Source organism: Centruroides sculpturatus, unplaced genomic scaffold (genome assembly GCF_000671375.1).
Source record: "Centruroides sculpturatus isolate CEXI.00-Female unplaced genomic scaffold, Cexi_2.0 scaffold1271, whole genome shotgun sequence".
Taxonomy (NCBI): Eukaryota; Metazoa; Arthropoda; class Arachnida; order Scorpiones; family Buthidae; genus Centruroides; species Centruroides sculpturatus.
Window position 1 is genome coordinate 207,708 of NW_019385495.1, and position 14,108 is coordinate 221,815.

Consider the following 14,108-nt stretch of genomic DNA (forward strand, 5'->3'; position numbering starts at 1 on the left):
ATATTAAACAAACTTTCATCTGATATTTAAAATGATTCTTCTATTACGTGTGACAAACAAATCGAAAAGTTTTTTTTGGTAATAATTTATATTAAGCTTCCCATTATTCATAAATTCTATTCTTGTAATGTATTTAGATGCAATAAATTAAAAAAAAAATTAAAAAATAAAATACAGAAAAAGAAAATTATGTATAGACATTTTCTATTAAAAATATTTTTCTTCAGGTGAGAATTATTTCACGATGAACATTAATTTTTCTTGTTATTTTTATCCTGACAAGAAAATAATTTCTCGCAGCGATATTATAATTATTCCATCATTTTTCCCGAATTTATTTCTCCATTTCGAAAAAAAATGTTGCTTTTTATCGTTATTATTATTGGCCACGTTAAATGACAGAGTATAATTATTTTGATAGGACAAGTTTTAAAACAATTTTTTAAGCGAATAGTTATTTAAAATTTAAATAGTCTATTGATTGACAAATGTTTTAAATACTTGTTAAATTTGCGACATGCAACTTTATTTTAGGAACATCTAAAATGGAATAAATTAATAAATATATAAAATATCGGAAAATATTTCGTTTATTATGTACGGTCAAACCTCGATATAGCGCTTTTCCATATAGCGCTACCCTCATAGAATACTCACGAACGGATATTCTCTTATATATAAAATGGAGAATGCTTCGATTTCTATGAATTACTAAGTGATTTTGTGTTGCATAAAGCATTATTACAAAACCACCTGACTTATAATCTGTCATTGTTTTATATAATTCTTATTGTTGAGGTTCTACGGTTTAGAGCCACATTCGATTTATTGCTAATTTCGGGACGTTCTATCGAGGTTTGATTGTGATTGAAAGTAATTTTCTTACTAATATGCGTTACTTTTGCCTCACTGATTACTTTGAATGCTAAAAAATTACCTTTTGGCTATTGACTTTCACATCATCTTATTGGAAACAGATAAGGTAATTAAGAACTTATTACATGATAATTACTTAGTTTGCAAAATAAAACGAGAGTTTATCAAGTTATAATTTCAGAATTTGCTTCTTCAAAGTAAAATATAAAAATTGATTTTAGTAAATTCATTAACATAATTTTAAAATGCAATTTTTCTCATTACTGAAACTTAATCTAAATTATAAATTATTATATTTTTAATGAATTTCTATCTTGAAAGGTATGGTAAAGTATTTTATAGTGTCGTACAGTACATTAAAATTATATTATATTAAAAATATACTGTTAATTATATTTATAAAGTTATTAGTCTTCCATTGAGATATAAGAAGACTAGAATACACACATTTAAATTCTTTAGAAGTGCAGAAAGCTAAGTAGGAGTTGATACAGAGATAACTGTGCTTATCCCAAACCAGATGCTGCAATTTTTGGCAGGAATCCAAAAAAAAGTAGTCACATGGTCAAGGATTCGATTTTATGACGAAATTGTCAGAACAGAATATTTCATTATTAATATTAAACAAGCCTAAACAAAAAACTTTATCGTCTTTTGTCAATTAAATAAATATCCGTCAACATTGCCTGACAGAAAAATAAAATATGTAAAAATTAGTAGAATAATTATAATTTAAAATTACCTGATAAATTTGTAATTAATAGGTTTAAGAGGCCATCATTAAGAATAAAATGACGTAGTCATCTTTTCTATATTGTCATTTAATTCATCAGTTACAATTGTAATTAAACTTTCATAATTGGAATTATCAAGAATTAGGAATTTTCAATGTAATAAGTTAATGTTGCAAAACTTTAAACTTTATTAATGTAAATTGACAGATTTAATTTATTATATTTTTCATATTCTGAAAACTTTCTAAGATCAGCAAAATTAGTTTTAATAGTTTTTTTTGGGAATTTAGTGGCTAACCGAACAGGTGTTTTAAATTATTTCTACACCAGTATCGATCAATCAATAATGAATGAATCGCAGTTCAATCTAAAATGTTATTCTATTTTATGTCCGATAAATGGTTTTAGTTGCTCGATAACTCTTTTATTTGATCGTTAAACAGCAAAATAGTAAAGATATCACTTTTATCATCATATATTTCTTTGTTTTCTTCTCAAAAATAACACTAATGATATCAAAAATAATAAAAAGTAAATTATAAGATTATTATTTATAATTTGATTATTGTTTCTATTATAACTTTGTTATTTAAATCCTGTTTATTTGTGGCTATAATCGATTGTTTTGTACGAAAATACATAATAGAACATTAAAATGGTGTCCCTTGTGTAATGATTAGTGACAACATTCGAGGAATGTTCTTGACAACCGTCATTACCGAGGGTGACGACATGTCTGTCACTAATTTGTTCTCCTAAAATAGAGAAACCGGAAAATTCATTTCATTTATCTTGGGATTACCTTGTCTTGTTAGCAACTTTCATTTATTTAATTCACAATTTTCTAAAGTTGTGCCTAAATATAAGCCAGATAATTTGTGAGTAGTGTAATTATTTTTATGGCTAAAATGTTTCGGATCTTGATAAGTCATATTCATTCCTTAAATATAATGTAGAAGCAATCCTGATCATTTTCACTTTCTAGACACAGATAAATCTATCTTCAATATAAATTATTGTGTATTTTTATTATATTATCACCATTATATTTATATATTTCTTACTGGAAGCTAAGTAAAATATCTTTATTGGCACAATAAGGTTAGAGCATTATTTAACTGTATCTCAATTTATTCTTCCAGTTTTCTTTCTTTATTATGCATCTACATTGGATTTCCATTATTACTATACATTGATATCGATCGAGTTTCGCACTCATTTTCATTGATTTTTACAATTAAGTAGAGATTATAAAATACATAACTGTAAAAGTTATCAAATAAAAAAATATATTTTAAATCATCTTAACTTATTTTTTGCTAATTTTAATAGTTTAAAAACCTAAAATTTTATTACCGAGAATTTGATAGTTTATCATTATTACATTTAATATAGTGAAGACTCGCGGAGCCATCTTTTAATGATAAATTGACGCCATTATGTCTTAACGCATAAATAAATATATTGGATAATAAGAGTTATAATTATTAAATCTATAAGTAGAATCAATAACAATTTTTTAAATTATATGTAAGTAGCAGTATCTGGAGATGTGTTTAAGATCGCTAAATTTATATTATAAGAGATAAAGAAAGTTCAGCAGCCAATAATTAAAAGCGAGTAGCGTGCTCTCAATTGAATTGACTCGTGAGTACTGAAACGACTGATGTCAAATCATATTTAGAAGCAAAGATATTTCGTAAATCAATGTAAATTTAGAAAAATGTAGAAATCCGATAAATGATAAATCAATCTTTCTTATTGAATTTCATTAAGCAGAAAAAAAAATGTGATTTGCAATGTAATTTAAATTAAATTATCAAAAATAAGGTCAATTTAAACAGCTAGAATTTATTTAGTTAAATTATTTTATAAATAATTCTACAGGAAATCGTTCACTTATAGGAATATTAATTAAGTGAATTTCAAACTTTTGAAAGCGATAGGTTTTAAACTAAAACTATAGAGTGACCATATTGTTTATAGCTTAAACCGAAAATGCTTTTATAAGAGCGCGTGAAAAAGAGCCTAAAAATGGCTAAACTAAGATTATTATTTTTTAAATTATTGACCTAAAATTGCTTATATTACATTAAAAGATCTATAAAATGGTTCTGTTTTAAATTTTATTCTATTTTTGAGAATTAAAAACGAGAAAATCCGGGACTCTTCCAGATAAACCTGGACGTATGATCTCCCTAATTAAAATCCAATTTTAAGAAAGAAGAAATTCAAAAATCCGTAGAAATTTATTGCTACACAAGCTTATACAATCTCATAAATTGTATATTATTTTAATATAAATATTCATAATAATTGCTATATTTTTATACTTTATATAATTTTACGAAAAAAATATTGATTACTCGTACATTGATAAATGAACAGATTAATGAATAATTATTAATTTAATTGCGTATTTATTTTTAATAACATACTTAAAAATTAATTTTACTTATTAAAATTTTAGTTTTTATATGTAATTTATTATGCTAAGTATGTAATAAAATTTAATAATATTGAAGTATTATTTGTCGTGTTTATACATTTATTTAAAAACTATTAATCAATTTTAATTTTTTCGTTTATTTTATATACAGTAATTATAAACGAAGATGTATATATTTATATAATCAATCTGAAATTATATATTAACAGATTATAACAAGATTCTTCAGTAAATATGCTAAATTAGTAACTACTAAATGAAATGAAACGTTACGTTACATTTTATATTCTTATCAATTGTAAATGCCACAGAGAGAGAGGATGGAGAGAGAGAGAGAGAGAGAGAGAGAGAGAGAGCGTTAACAATGTTAAAATATTATTTATAGAGTTTTTATTTTAATTTTCGTATTTTAATACATGAATGTAGATAAATCTGTAGGTTACGTTTATATATACAATAATTCATAATCATGATTTGAGATGCTATATTATTGAATATTGTACTCAGAGATGGGTCAATGTATCCAAGAAGCAATTATTGACCGAATACTACTTTTGTTTCATCGATCTACTCTATATAGATTAAATTTAGATTCATTCGAAAAGAATTTTTTTTTTTAAATCTACTTGCTATTAAACTTAATGAATATTATCAATTTTGGCAAATGTTTTCGTTAGAAATCACACATTAGAAATTATCTTAATCAAATCTAGTTTTCTTTATTATTTGCTAATTTAAATTAACGTATCAGAAAGTAAAGACTGAAATAAACTGGAAATTCATTTACTGCATTTTTGGTAAACAAAATGTCATATTAACAATATTATATAGCTAGAAGTTAGGAGCCTTAAGGGAACGTTACTAAAGTTTGTATTTCTCGTCAAAGTATGTGCAAATTATGATATAAATTAAATATTTTATTCAACGATTAAATATTTTTAATTCCTTTTGAATTTGACTTTTAATTTCAAACTTAAAAAGAACAAGAGCAAACTCTCAATGGTTTCTAATTACGTACTATAATTGTAACATCAGTAATTTAGTAATTATGTCATCTTGCAGTATATATAACGCTTTTTATAAAGAAAATAATGTGACAAATATTTATCACATATTCTAATGCTATTTTTAGGCATTTTCCTTTGTTTTAACGATTTCTGAATTTTATGCATTTGTTTTTCCTTCCACTTTTTTGTAAGTCACACTTCTTGGAAACTATAGAAACTAAACGCATTTGTTAGGACCCTTCTTGGAATTTCATTTAAATATAACTGAATGAATTTAAATATTGAATATTTCACACTTAACACATAAGAATTATTTCTTTTTGTTGTGCTGCAATTTAAAAAAACTGTAGACTTATACATTGCTGTCTGCTTGTCCTTCCTTAATCTCAAGAAGGCGTTAGATACATGAAAGACGAGACCACATATGAAAATCTAAGTTTAAGGGCACGAGGACCCGATTAACTATATATGAATTTCCGGTTTTCACAGGCAGTCACGTTATTTCAATTCAAAACTTCCCCTGAAAGGAGTTAGATAGATGACCGGCACGACTCTATAGCTAACGGAAAAGTATGATGTACAGGGGCAAGACATTACAGTACTAATTTGAGGTATAGAGCATATATATTACTGTAAATGAAATAAATTAAAAATATGATTAAAAATTGCAGCCCGGAATTGTGACGATGTGACAATAAATAATTGCTCGTTGGCATTTAAAATATTTTAAAAGTTTATCTATACATTCAAAATTAAGCCTTTATTTTATAATTTTATAATCATTAATAATATAAAAGTTATTTTTTAAAATAACATCTCGTAATATATGGAACCACACGCAATTTTAACTTTGAGTTAGTGTCATAGTATTTTTTAAACTTAAAGATTTTTTAAAAGCAGATTTTATCATAATTCAAGAAAATTACTCCTTTAAAGCTTTTGTTATTACTTAAATTTTTTATCCTAGTATAAATGAAAATTATCAGACTTCCTAATGTTTCCTTTAACCGCCTGCTCGAGTGCCGGGAAGCAAGAGTTGAATAAAAGTCCTTACCAACTTTTTCTTTATACTTTACATAAAAATTCTACAGCAATTAAAAATTCACTTTTAATCATTTAAAGAGAATCTTTTAGTTACTATTAAAGGCGTAACTAGTCTTATTACAAAAAATTGTTTATTTTATATTTAACATAACAATTTAATATATGACGTTATTAACAAAATTTAATATAGAATAAAGATGTCTTAACGCATAAATAAATATATTGGATAATAAGAGTTATAATTATTAAATCTATAAGTAGAATCAATAACAATTTTTTAAATTATATGTAAGTAGCAGTATCTGGAGATGTGTTTAAGATCGCTAAATTTATATTATAAGAGATAAAGAAAGTTCAGCAGCCAATAATTAAAAGCGAGTAGCGTGCTCTCAATTGAATTGACTCGTGAGTACTGAAACGACTGATGTCAAATCATATTTAGAAGCAAAGATATTTCGTAAATCAATGTAAATTTAGAAAAATGTAGAAATCCGATAAATGATAAATCAATCTTTCTTATTGAATTTCATTAAGCAGAAAAAAAAATGTGATTTGNAAAAAAAGAAAACTTTTAGTAATTTTTTATCTTGTATTATAATTTATGTTTTTATAGAATAGAAGAAAATTTAATGTTCTTGACAGAGCTGACAAAAATATCTGATTATAACTTCTTTATAAAGTTCTGATTATATAAATACCTTATTAGAATCTAATTTTATAAATTGAAGTTTATAAAAATAGGAAAATTATTAATTAATTTCATTTTATTTTATTTAGATGACATCTACTTATATATAACATTTTGTCATTTTAAGTTACACGTCTTAAGCTTCATCATCATTTTATCTATTGATTTTGATTGTATTTTTCCAATAATTCTTTGTCAAAATCCTCTTGGATCCTTTCATTCCTTATATACTATTTAAGCATGTGCTAATAAATACTCAAAGTTTTTATGACTGTACTTGTCTTTCCTTCACCATTCCATCTATTCAGAGTGGTAATAAAGATTTTCGAAGCTTCCCTGTTATCCAAGACAGAGCAATTTAGCAAGAAAGTTCAATTGTGTTGTTTTTTCGACAGTCAAGAAAAATGTTCAAATCATTAGCCCTGAGAGAAATTGCTATCTTAAAATTCTTAAACTAGTATACATGATCATTTATAGAATTTGTTGTTTACAGTGTTTACTGAAGAATTTAAAACTTTTAATTAAAGAAAAATATTAGATATATATCGTTTTAGCTTGGAAAACATTTTTGAAGTTCTTAAATTACATTAAAAATAATATTAAACAAAATTAAAGAATAAGATATGTTTAGTCTATTTAAAATACATTATCTTGATATATTAATAGGAAATTCTCATATTATCTGGCTAAAGAAAGGTTTTTCTGAAAATATATTTGATGAACTTATCAAATTCTTCAATTTATTTAAAATATATTTATTTCTTTATACTTCTGAAGCAACGTGAATAATAGTAAAGTAGATGAAGTCGTGGATTCAATGAAAGATTTCTTTTTCTTAACAGTTAAATGTCTGTAGAATCTCGTACACCAGAACATTGTTTATCTACTTCAGTATAATGGAGGCCACAGGCAAATTCGCAAACAAAATTATCCAGTTTGACGGTATTGATCATATCGATTCACCTGAATCACTCAATTAGATAAGAAATGCAATCTAAGACAAATTTAATATTCCATTTTTCACTTTATTATTTAATTAATATAAAAATTAAATAGTTAATGAAGTTAAAAATAAACGTTTAGAAATTTTAATAAGTAGCTGGTTTATTATGTAAATACATAGATTTAATATTCTAAAGTAGAGAATTTTAAATTGAGATGATTATAATTAATTCTTGTTTGCTGGCTCTCTATTCTTAAGAATTAACATATTAAAATTTTTAAATTAATCTGGATAAGTTTTTCATTATATCCGCATTAAAATGTTATCTAAATATAAAACTCTTCCTAATATATTCTTTAGTAATTTATAATGATATTCGAATATGATTTGCAAGTAAAGTAATTTGCATACTTTTCAAATGAGCAATTTACAGGCAACATACAATATTATTTTAGTAAAAGACTGATAGTCCTACATTTATAAATGAAAAGTAGACAACTAAAGCGTAAAGACGGAAGGATGCTTAATGGGAGAAGATAACATGGAGAGTAATAGAGCTGGTGAGGATGAATGGTGTGACATTACTGCTAGTATTAAGAAAGATCATTTTCGTGTCTACCACATTTCACCTAATGGATACGTGTGATAGTCAAATTATCAACTTGTAAACAAGTATTCGCTGTATGTAATGTACAATAAATAAAAACTTTTGTAAGTTCATAATATTTTTTGCCAAATATTTTAAGCTTCACAAATATTTTCTTTCATTTTTAGTTTTAAGTTAAAATGACACAAAAAAAACCTAATGTAAATTACAGTTATTTCTGAAGATTTACGAGTTTTGGTAAAAGGAATTTCAGGAAATATTTTAAGAATAACGCAGAGATCTTTTTATTACGGATCCATGATATCATTTTTTAAATGAATATATAAATAAATATTATCTTAAAAATTTCGATTCGTGTTTATTTTTAAATTCAAAATTAGTAGTTAAAAAGTGCGCTTAAATAAATATTTTTGAAAATTTATATGTTTACATTTTAAGAACATTTAATAAAAAATGAAATTTATAGCTGATAAACATTATTTATGAATTTATACTACAATTCTCTTAATGACTTTCATATTGATTCAACTGAGTTAACAAATTGTAAAAAATTATCTACGATATCAGATGATTAATATGATTTAAATGGCATTTTTTTAAACATTTTACTTTCTAAAGCATATGTTATTTTTTTAGTTCTTTGAAGATGTTTTACCCTTTTTTTTAAATACAGTGGTGTTAACTCTATTTTCCAATTTCCTGCTCAAAAAGCAGAAAATAATAGGAAATATAGGCCTATATATATTATTATTACATTAGTTTCGTTTACTTTTACTTCTCTAAAGTAAAATTGAGTTTTTGATTAGATGTTTTATCTTTATTTGTATTATTTGATTGAAAAATTATGATATTTTTTTTTAATGCTGAATCGTTTGTATCAACTCAATGGTTTTCTATACTGTTGATATAAATGAAGAAATAAACTAGTGTATAACTTATCGAGAAAGATTTCACTAGATGAAGTAATCTCTTTTGGGAAAAACACGGAAGAATTTATTCAAGATTTCACAGAAACGCACTTTGATTTTGAATTTGTAATTTAATGAGGTTTCGTCAAGATAAATCCTTAGTCGATTCTTAAAGAATTAAATGAAGATGAATTCGTGTCTAATTAACGTCGGATTTTTTTTTTGTTTTTTCAAATTAAGATCGAATATCTAATTTATAATTAAGTTAAGTGATTCATTAAAATGATTCGCTAGTTTAATTATTGAAAATTTATCTTTGAAATTGTATAGATATTTTTTTAGTTTAATCAACTAGGGTTTTTTTTACATTTATATTGATCAGTGTAATTTTTGCAAGTTTTTCTAAACTATTAAAAGTGCTTAGAAAACTTACTGAAACTGAAAATGTTGAGGATTAAATTAAAAGATTCAAGAAACTGAAATTTGTCAACTTTCAAAATTGATACTAGCTTTAATAATTTTAATCATAGCTTATAAAGTTTCGAAATGAAAATAATCAAATAAATATTTTAAAAAATGCTAATATAAAATTTAATTATTATTTTATAATTTGTAAAATAAAAATTTAAATTATACAATTTTTAATTTTATNGTCTCCAACACAAACTATATGTGTATAATGAACATTAAAATTAAATAAGATATATATTTTATATTTAATAATTTTAAAATATCTATCTTTATTTTGTTCTTAATTGTATATTCGTTAATAAAAATAAATATCAAAATATATTAGAAATTTTATAATTCATATATTGTAATACTTTGAACTTGAAATATTTATTAAGCATTTTTATAAAACTATAACATCAGAAGACTGAAATATTTTAAAGAAAACTAAAATGTTTTTAAAGATAAATTTAAAAATCATTAAATTTTAAGAAATAAATCATACATATTACAGATAATGTGAGAAGATATCTTTACAGCAAGATGAAATGCTTCGATAAGCTAAACTACGAGCCCAAGACTGTATAGGCCTATATGTTTATGCCAATAACACAAATGTATCATTATACCAATAAGAAAATGAGAATTAAACTTATCCTAAAAGTAATTAACTTTTTTGGCTCACATAATAGAAAAATTAACGGAAAGATCTGTTATGTATCTGACTAGATTTTTTAAATGATGGTCAGATGTCGGGCAAATATCTACTCTCTTTCTCTCCTCTTCTCCCGTTCTTTCTCTCTTCCTCTCTTTCTCTAACACATTTCTAATAAATATTGTTAGAAATACAGACGACAAGCTCAGGATAAATAAGATTCATGTTTGGGTAACATGCCAGCACTATAATTACTTTCTACACTCTCATCATCTATCTTCTACCGTAATATACTGTATGCAAACAGAAAATTTTGTTGCATTTTCACAAAAGATACAAAGCACTACCAAATACGTTTTGAAATAAGTGACAAGAATTAAATGCTTTCACAGCAATTTGGTAATTATAATCGAGTTGAGCATTTACGTAGCGAATAATAATGCAAACACAGAAAAATGGTAAACATTTCTGCATAAAACAAGTATATATCAGACGTCAAACTAAGATTCCCATCTAAATATCCTTAAAAATTTCGTCACCATTTTTTAAAATCTATCTGTGAAAGACAAGATTCAGAAGTGCGAAATAAATGCCTTTTAGACATAAATTAAAGCAAACATGAAATATATTGAAAAGGTCTATCGAAGTAACACTACAGCAACATTCTGTCAGATTCATTCAAATCGATCATTCGTCAAGGCAAGAAGACTAACAAAATTGAAATTAAACGAACTTGAGTTTGTGGAAAATCTACGTTCGTTTTGTCTTAGCTTTAAAAATGAAACTAGAAATCCAATAGGAACTCGTATATTTCCTAATATTATAGCCGGTAATAGTGAAACAAATCATTTTATTTATCATTGAAAAAAATTTTGTTAGCAGACAACAGTATTAAAAGTAAAGTGCTTTTTAAAGACATTGTTTAGAAAGCACTGATTCGTACTTTTGATAAATTAATGCTTTGATATCTATTGTATTGATCTCGTATATTAACTTTTTACTTCATAATGTTATCAATATTTTGAAATAATTGTTTTTGGGATAAGCTTATACACGTATATATCTTAAATTTCAAATTACAAATAATCTTGATATACTTGTTATAACGAAAACTAAACATTAAAAACTATTGACAAACTAAAACTCACAAGAAAATTAAAAAATAAACTATGTTAAGAACATAGTTATATATTTTGTGGTCATTACTGTATATACTCTTACCATCCGTAGATTGGCTACAATTAGTGGAAACATGTAGCATTAATATGAAGTGATCATTGTAATACAATAATAACAATTACTTCACATTAACACTATTATAATGATTACTTCATATTAATGCTATATGCTTCAAGTTACGGCATCCACTCTTCAATTGGTAAAAGCGCTTTCGATAACGATCGTGGCAATAGTTGAGAAATGAAATGCACAAAATCAGGCATAAATTTGATATTCCAAAATAATTAATCCAATATAAATATAAAAATCCATTGTAGACTTTCACACGTTCTTCAAAAAATCGCTCAAATTTTAATTGATATTTGAATCTCGGATTCAGCATTCAACTTAAATTAGTTGTAATATAGCCTATACTAAATCATACACATGTAATATAAACTATATACATAGGTCATATGCAAATAATATGTACTGTACTTAACATGTACTAATTCCAATACTTTTAAGGCTGAGATACGAAATTCCGTATTCAGAATATGTAGATCATTACAAAATCTGTTTTATAATTTGTATAATACAGTGATTGAAGTTGAGTACTATATGTTAGGTTAAGTGTATATATCAAATATGTTATAACAATTGATATACAGTGGTGCCTCGTATAACGTATTTAATCCGTTCCAGGTGCACGTCTGTTAAGTGAAAAGTCCGTTATACGAAAAGCATTTTCCCATAGAAATACATGTTAAAACATATAATTCGTTCCGAAGCATAAAATAACCATACTGTACTGTACCATAAAAAAAATAAAAACGGAGCAGTCACCAATTATGCCGAGTAGTCAGATGTTGTGAGGAGGAGGTGGAGGAACATTTTCTTCACACATTCATACAGATACAGACTTTTTACACATTGCAGTAGGTCCTTTTTTTATTGTTTTTTAATCGGAGTCAGATTCAGGAGAGGCTACCCGAGCTTGCAGGGTCAACTCCTCTTGTTCCATCCTTTGTTTTTTGCCTGCTGGCTTCTTGAAAAACATGTCCAAGGTGGTCTGTTTCTCTCTCTTCTTCAACATCTGTCGGAAATGACGGGCAAGGGTGTCATTGTAGAGATCATTGATCCTGTTGGTCTCAGTTCTGTTTGGATAATAAGTGTTGGTAAACTCATGAACCTCTCCCCATTTGACAGAGAAGTTTTTGTTAACTTTCACTCCTTCTGATGATTTCTTGCTTTGTTTCAATTGAAATCACCTTTCCGTTTTTTAGAAGCCAAGATTTGCACAACACTTGAATAAATGTAAATACCCTGCACTGAGGTGATGTACAGTACGTAAACAAGGGAGCAAGCCGAATCCCAACGGGAGCTCTGTACTTCAGATATACAGTGGCGTAGCGAGGGGGTGCAAGGGGGTGTATCATGCACCGGGCGCCCCTCTGCGAGTGGCGCCCAAATGGTCTCCAACACAAACTATGTGTTTCTGGAAGGGGGAGGGGCGCCAATAAAGTGTCGTGCTCCGGGCGCCAGTTATGTTCGCTACGCCACTACTAATAATATTTTCTAATAATACTAATATATTATAAAAATAGCAGATTGTCATTGGCAACGGCAAAAGAGTGAAAACATTATTCGCACTTGTTCGCAGAAAGTTTGTTCTTCGCCTCATGTAACTGCCGAACGGAAAGTCCGTTGCTCGAGTCACGTAACGGCCAAACAGAAAGTCCGTTGTTCGCAGCCAGTCCGTTGCTCGAGTCACGTAACGGCCAAACAGAAAGTCCGTTGCTCGAGTCACGTAACGGCCAAACAGAAAGTCCGTTGTTCGCAGTGTCCGTTATTCGAGGCGTACTGTACGTTATACGAGGCACCACTGTATACATATGACCTAACTTATTTCAATCTCAGTTACAAGTTAATTGACAACTAGATTGAAATTTTGATTATTTCCAAAATTTTGATTGATCCAAAATAATTAAAAATTGATAATTTGGGTATTCCAAAATAATTAATCCACACAAAGTTTAGAACCCATTTAAGACTTTTACGCGATTGTTCGTAGTCTTCAATCGGTTTTAACTTTATATGGATTGATTATTTTGAAATATCAAATTTATGCGCGATTTTGTGTATCTCATTTGTCAACTATTGCCACGATCGTTATCGAAAGCGCTTTTACCAACCGAAGAGCTGTTGCCGTAACTCGAAACATATAGCATTAATATGAAGTAATCATTATAATAGTGTTAATGTGTAATGATTTGTATAATAATATTAATGTGAAGTAATCGTTATTATTGTATTATAATGATCACTTCATATTATTGCTAGACGTTTCGAGTTATGGCAGCCAATCTACGGATAGTAAAAATGTGCGCAATAATGATCATTAAATGTATGGTCAATCATTGAAAACAAAACTTTAATTCAGTTAAGATATAAAAAACAGAACTTATTTTTGTTAATCAATATTCTATTTTTTGTGGTAACAGTGGTAATTCTATGACGAAATTAATTCTCGGATATAAAAAAATTGTAAATGAAAGGAGAAAACGGTTGAATATTATAGAAAACGAC

At 26.5% G+C, this 14,108-nt stretch overlaps 1 long non-coding RNA gene across 2 annotated transcripts; it reads left to right on the forward strand.

Moving 5' to 3' along the window:
- Nucleotides 1-807: 807 nt before the first annotated feature.
- Nucleotides 808-11,237, forward strand: LOC111639514. Of its 2 annotated transcripts, none has more exons than XR_002759077.1 (3): nt 808-982; nt 8,175-8,452; nt 10,221-11,237. It is a non-coding gene; the product is annotated as an uncharacterized LOC111639514 (long non-coding RNA). The 2 variants fall into 2 exon arrangements; XR_002759076.1 differs by lacking the exon at nt 10,221-11,237 and adding an exon at nt 8,516-8,625 and having other exon boundaries at nt 8,175-8,422.
- The last annotated feature ends 2,871 nt before the right edge of the window (nt 11,238-14,108 follow it).